The sequence below is a fragment of the Pteropus alecto genome, unplaced genomic scaffold (assembly GCF_000325575.1).
Source record: "Pteropus alecto unplaced genomic scaffold, ASM32557v1 scaffold21, whole genome shotgun sequence".
NCBI lineage: Eukaryota > Metazoa > Chordata > Mammalia > Chiroptera > Pteropodidae > Pteropus > Pteropus alecto.
This window is the reverse complement of record NW_006436282.1, coordinates 8,366,825-8,373,922: the sequence shown is the minus strand read 5'-3', so window position 1 is coordinate 8,373,922 and position 7,098 is coordinate 8,366,825.

Here is a 7,098-nt window from a genome sequence, read left to right as displayed (position 1 = left end):
CTTTGGGGGCGGGGGCGGGGTGGGGTGGGGTGCTGCAAGGCGGGAGGAATTTTCAAACCACTGGTCTTACAGGTGGTTTGTTTTGTAGAACGCAGGACCTTGGCGTTATCAGCTCCATTATAGGCTTCTTGAACAGACAGACGGGATTCGTAGGCTATAAGCGGGGAGCAGCAGTTATTGATGCCCGCACCTGCTCAGCTGATTCCTATCCAAAGGCTGAGCTCTAATTGTTACATAACAAGCAGTTTTACACAGTCTTGTTGTTCCTGCACAGCTACAGAAATAAGAATATTTGTTGGTTAGCAAGCTATGAATCAACAGATGTGAGCTGAGAGTCCTTGAGGTGAGGAAGGTAGCTATGGGAAGACATGTTAGCCGGAGAGCACTGGGCAGAATGGGGAGAGAGCAGTTTTAACTGGCTGAGTCGGTCATTTCTGCAGGCCTTTTCCTTTGCATTTTTTCATATATCTCCTTTCCTCTCTCAATAGTATCTTTTTTATCCCGCCCTGTCAGGCATTTCCTTTTGCAAAAGAGAAAGATGTGCACCATCTGCCTCAGCTGAACATTCTTGCGGTCATCTGTCTGCGAATCGTCGCAGACATTGGTGACGCTGGGAGCGGTATAAACTGGAGGGTGGACTCACGTCTGGCAGCCAAAAAGTCGCTCTTTAATTTAGAAACGTTTGCCCAGTATATGGAAACTGCAGGCATGCAGGATACCTGTTTTTGTTCGTTTTGGGTTTGCTTGTGTTGGTTTTGGTGTGTTCCGGGTTTTGTTTTTGCACTTGGTTTCAGCCCCACCCAACCCCCCAGCCTTAACTCTGTGGTTAGTTATAGGAGTGAGAGATCATAGCTCAAATCCCAGTGCTTCAGCTCATCTCTGTGATTTGGGCTACTCTCCCTGGGGTCTCAAAGCTAGGTTATCTCATTTAGAAAACGAGAATAACAATACAGAGTTGTCTTGAAGGTTAGATGAAATACAGAAAATAATTGTCAAGCACAGGCTAGACGCATTGTTTGCATAAAGTTTAACATTTAATGAATTGTTATATTCATAGTCACAACATATATATATATACATATGTGTGTGTATGTATATATATATATATATACACTAACCAAGGAAGGAAGTGACTACTTCTCTGTTCTGACGGGATCGGAATATGAAAATATGTAAAAGTAAGAAATGCAAGTCAAAACTATATACAATTTAATATTTAAAATTATATATCCATGTGTGAGATAATAAGTCTTCTCACACATTGTTAATAAAGATGTGAACTCAAATTTTCTGGCAAGTAATTAGGCAGTATGTATCAAGAGTATTAAAATTAAAATTTTTTACATCCTTTACCCCAGCAATCCCAACTTTTGGCATTTATCCTAAACCTAATGAGAACTCTTAAAAGCTTTTTGTACTAAGTGTGTTCATTTAACGTAAATGTCCAAAAGTAAGACATAGATTAAATCATTTTCAACCCCCATTTTTTAGCCTGTCTTCCAAAGATGGGGGTTGGATGGACATCCTCCACTAATATTGTTTGAAATTTCAAAATAAATAGCTTGGCTAGACCAAGTCAGAATTTTGGGGGAGACATACAATATTTTGTATACATTTTCAACAGGTTCACAGGTTTCCTCGAAGCCTGTCCATGAAAGCCAGATTAAAAAACCCTGGCTGTAAAATAGCTAAGGATTTTGTAGCAAGAAAATGGCTTATAAAACCCAATTAGATAAAGATAGCTGTATTTGGGCCTCAATCATTACAACAGTGGTCTTATATTTGCTAGCCATTATTTTTCCTCATCTTCAAAAGTGGCTTTGGGAAACAATAATTATGAATTAGAGGTACAGAAGCATGCTTCACTTGTGGTATATCAATGCTAGGTGACCTCACATTACAGAAATTCCTAAACAGAGTCATCTTTTTTTATACTTTTTCTATTTCCTCTATTAAAAAGGTAGTATTATTATTTAAATTGAAGTTTAACATTTAAAGGATTGAGTTTTAATTTTACAAAATTGGACACCATTGTTTCTTGCTATAGAAGTTCTTTAAAGTTGCCTCAATGGCCACCAAGGTGAGGAGCAGTGGGAAGATATGTAAGTAGATTCGGTGTTTTATGGATTATCATTTAAAGAATACCAATGACCTAATCATGTAAGTGATCTTCTAAATAACATACAATGAATTAAAATAAGAGTGAATTAATAAAAATCATATTAATTAAATACTTAAAGTTTAAGTCTTAAGGAAGCTCCTGTATATACTTAGTCCCCCCAAGCTCAAAATAATGTTTTAAAAAATCTAGTTAGAACTTGTAACTAAATAATTTTTTTCTTTTTCATTAAATATTAAATCAGAGCTAAGAACTGGAAATGGATAAGAAAAAATGTAGCTGATTAGAGATCTCATGTGTATAATTACCCAGTGTGACTCCCTAGTTCTCTAGTCTTCCAGATTCTCCCTTTCCATTGTGCGGGCACAAAAAATAACTTTCCTCTCACCTTCTACATTCTTCTATCTGGGCTAATAAATTAATATGAGACCGATTAACAGGAGAAAATGTCCAAAATTTATTATGAATGTATATTTGGGGTGCCAAAAGAATGAGACCAGAAGTCGCATTGGGCAGTTGAGGTTACGTGCCATTTTGGACAAAGGAAAAGGGATGCAGGGATTTCAAAGGAAAAGGAGGCAATTCACAGGCAGATGAGAAAGAGCAAGCATGTGGTAAACAAATTCTTGCTGGGCTACTCAGAAACAATGGGATACCATGGGAAGTCTATTAAAACAGGTATTGCTATATTTCTCCCGTCTGCCACATGCAGTTTACATTATAATGCTAAGGCGATGTTCCCTTACTTCAAGCAAGTTTTTCTATCTGAATTCCTTTAGGCAGGTAAAGGGGGAGGGTCAAGGTTTTTTTTGAGTCTTTTTTTTTTCTTAATAACCAGCTTAAAATTAATACTACAAAAGGCATATTTTGGGATGATAAAACTTGATTCCCGCACACTACTAATAGGCAAATCAAATAAGCTGAACCCTCTTCTCCAAGTAAGTGTACTTAATTTTTTCTAAAGATTTCTGAGAGGGAAGGCTTACAACTTTTTGATGACAATTGACTGTCATAATTTTATGTGGTCTGTGCCTGGCTCAAGTCTCAATCCCTTTGTTCATTCTTATCGATGCTTCTGGATGCGTCTTTGCTCTCCGCATCCTTTTGCCACGTATTTAAACATGGTTCTTTTCCAGCTTGCCACGAGTCACCAAGAACTGACAGCTGTATATGTAACAGATTATTACCAACAATGTGTAGAAGTTAAAGAGTGGTTTAAGCACACACAAAAAAGAAGTAACTTAAAACTGATTTTTAGCAGCCATTGATTTTTAATAAAGTTCAAAGGTCATTGTCTTCCGAGAGTCATATTGTAGTGATCCCCCTTCCTCCTGAGCCCAGTCTGCTAACAGTTCTCCCCTCTGGCTCTCCAATGAGCTTTTCCCCACATGCTTTTCTATAAATCTTGTGGCCCAGACTCCTCTTCTTTCAAGCTGCCACAGATGATAGAAAATTTCTCTTATACAGACAACTTTGTCTCAACACTTATCTCAACCCTTCTCTTATAAGACTAGCCTAGAGACTTCTCTTTTTATAACCAAAATGCCACCTCATGTTTTTCCCAAACAGCAGTATCCTCCGAAGCCTTTTAGAATACAGTGTAAATTTTTGGAATCGTTTCTTCTTTTGTTCTTCTACTCAAAATAGAGTGATTAAAACATAAAAGGACTAACAATAAACATGAAAATTCTTCCTCTGAAATGTCAATTATCAAGTCAGGCATTATTAGATGAAAGTGTTTATTCTCTATACCAGTGCTTTCACATCAACACTATGAATGAGCAACAAAAGCAAGCCATATATGTAATTTTAAATTTCCTAGTAGAAAAAATAAAAAATTCATTTTAATAACCCAATAGTCTTGACTCTATTTCAACATATGATCAAAATAAAAAAAAAAAATAAGATTTTACATTTTGTTTTTCATAAGAGCTCAAAAATTTGCATAATTCAATTCAGAGTAACTACATTTCAGGTGCTCAATGCCAAATGTGGGCAGGATGCATTCTTTTAGACAAAACAGTTAAATATAAGAACACATAACACTAATAGAGTTCTTAGGATTTTTTGATTACACGTGACTAAAAAGTTTTAGTTTAAGAGAGAAAAGAATACCATTTACATCTCATCTTAATGTCTATCAAGATTTTGTGCTAACCCCAAACTTTTTTAAAGTTTTCATTATACTTATTTTCTTCTTTTTAAATATTGCTTTTAAAGCTCTTCTCCACTATGATTCCTAAATTATGACTGTTGGATAAAGTCTGGCATATTAATTCTTAGATTTTCCAACATGGAACCTCTAACAGAGTTTCTTGAACCACAGAAATACATAGGATGACCAGTTTAGTTTTAGATTTAAGACAGGAGTCAAGTAGAAGCTGGCACACCTGCAAAAGGTGTGTCAGAATATATGTATTTAATGTTCTGAGTCGGTTTTTCAAAGTTCTTAAATATCACTGTGAAGATGTTCAGTTCTACTGATCTCACAGATTAGTCTTCAAATTCCAAATACTAGCTGTTAATAATAATGGCTTTAAAACAATGACCAAAAAGTGGGCATTGGGTATCAGTGCAGGACAATGTCCATTCAAGTCAGTGTTCAACTTTGAACAGAAGCAGTGTGTGTTTTCTGAGAGGGTATGTTTTGTCTCTAATAAGTGAATTTCAAAAATAGTATCTCTTCATATGGTTTAAAATCTAGTGAGGTAGGCAGATAAATCAACAAAAACAATGAAATATGATAAGGTATATGAGTGATAGAAGTATGCATAGAAGAATGCTGCCTAACTAGGACTAAAAAATTGATGAAGGTTCCCTGAAGGTGAGAATTTTTTACGTATTTGTAGGAGATATTTATTTATTTATTAAAAATATTTTATTGTGGTTAATAATAAGGTGGTTAATAAAAAAACAGTAATGGCATACCATTAACTGTACATGTTTAAAGTATACAATTTGAGAAGTATGAACATATGACTATTTTTGCAAAACCATAACTATAAACTATAGCTATAACCATAACTATAATAAAAATAATGAGCATGTTTATACCCCCCCAAATTTCCCTGTGTTTCTTTGTAATTTCACTCTTGCTGGTCCTTCACTGATACATTATCTGTCACTACGGATTAGCTTATATCTTCTAGAATTTTACATTATGAAATCAAACATTATTTATTCTTTGTCTAGATTTTTTTTTAATTCAGTCTATTTTTGAGATTCATCCAACTTGTTGCAAGTACTAATAGCCCCTTCCTTTTTATTGCTGAGGAGTATTTTCTTATAAAGATAGACCATAGTGTGTCTATTCACCTGTTGATGGGTATTTATCACTGAATAAATTTCAACTTTCTGGCTGTTGTAAGCAAAGCTGCTATGAACATTCAAGTACAAGTCTTTCCAAGACATGCTGCTTGCATTTCTTTGGAGTGTATACCTAGGAGTAGAATGGCCATGGTAAGTACGTGTTTAAAGTTTTAAGACACTGCCAAACTATTTTCCAAAGCGACTGTATCATTTTACATTCTCACTAGCAGTGTTTATAAGTGTCTTTCAATTCATACCTTTGCCAACACTCGATATGGTTAGTCTTTTTCAATTTTAGCCATTCTAATAGACGAGTAGTGATTTCTTATGGCTTTAATTTGTATTTCCCTAAGGGTTACTGATGTTGACTATCTTTTCAAGTGCTTATTTACCATCCTAATAGCATCTCTGGTAAATGGTCAAAAATTTACCCATTTTTATTGTTATTATTTTCTTTTCTTTTTACTGAGTTATGAGAGTTTTTCATATATTCTAGGTACAAGCATGGATTCTGGATACAAGCCTAGATTCCGGATCAGATATGTGATGTGCAAAATTTTTCTCCAGACTGTGGTGGTTCTTTCATTATCCTAACTCTCTTTCAAAGAACAAAAGTTCTTAATTTTGATGGAATCAAATTCATCAACATTACTTAGAGCCTAATGGGGAAGAGAGTTAAGTAAATCAACAATTACAACATAATGTGATAATCAGTATAATAAAGATGTGTGTAGGAGGCATAGAGAAATAGAACTCAATTTAGACTTAGTGATTAATAAGGACTTCCTGGAGGAGGAGGAGATACTTAAGGAGCAGCTAGCTGAGTAAAGCTAAAAATGGAGTTGCAGACAAGACCAGGTGCACAGACTTTGTGCTATGAAAGAGTATGGTATATTTAACTATAAACATCTATATGACTGGAGCATAATCTACATGTGAGGACAAAATAGAAAATGAAATTAGGCTGAAAAATGAGAAAGCAAATTAGTTGTGAAGGAAACTGCATTATGTTAAAGAATTATGATAATGATAATTATTTGGATCATATATGCATGTTAAAAAAGGATCATTCTGGAATTGTTACTGAAAATGAATGGGGAATGAGAGGGATTTTGGAAACTGAGAGAACAGATAAGTATAAGAACAATCCAGGACAAAAGTAATAATGCCTGGGGTACAGAGAAGATGAATAGGTAGGAGTGATTAGGAAATCAAATCAGCAGGATTGCGTTATTACTGAATATTTCCTGAGAGACTGTGAAAGGAGTTAAACATGAAATTTGGAGAAAAGAGTTGTTAAACCTGAACAATATCAATGATGTAGCTGAAGAGTAGAGCTGCACAGTTTGAAATTTTGTCATTTGTTTATATGTTCCTGACGAACTAGTAGAGTGGGATCAGTGAGATGGCTGGTAGATAAACAAGATCAGTAGATTAGTAATAACCATTGGTAGTCGAGGAATAGATGAAGCCCACTGTATTAAAAATATGGCCTGATATGTTTTGTAAATCAAAGATTATTTGGAATTTAAATAATATATTCTCTTTGTATTAGTAACTTAATTAGTATCTGCTATATTCATATTTAAAGCTATGTATTGAATCAACATCAATCTCAGGTGAGACAATAAATTTAGTAAGTGATTTGGACTATTCCAGTTGGAGTTGTA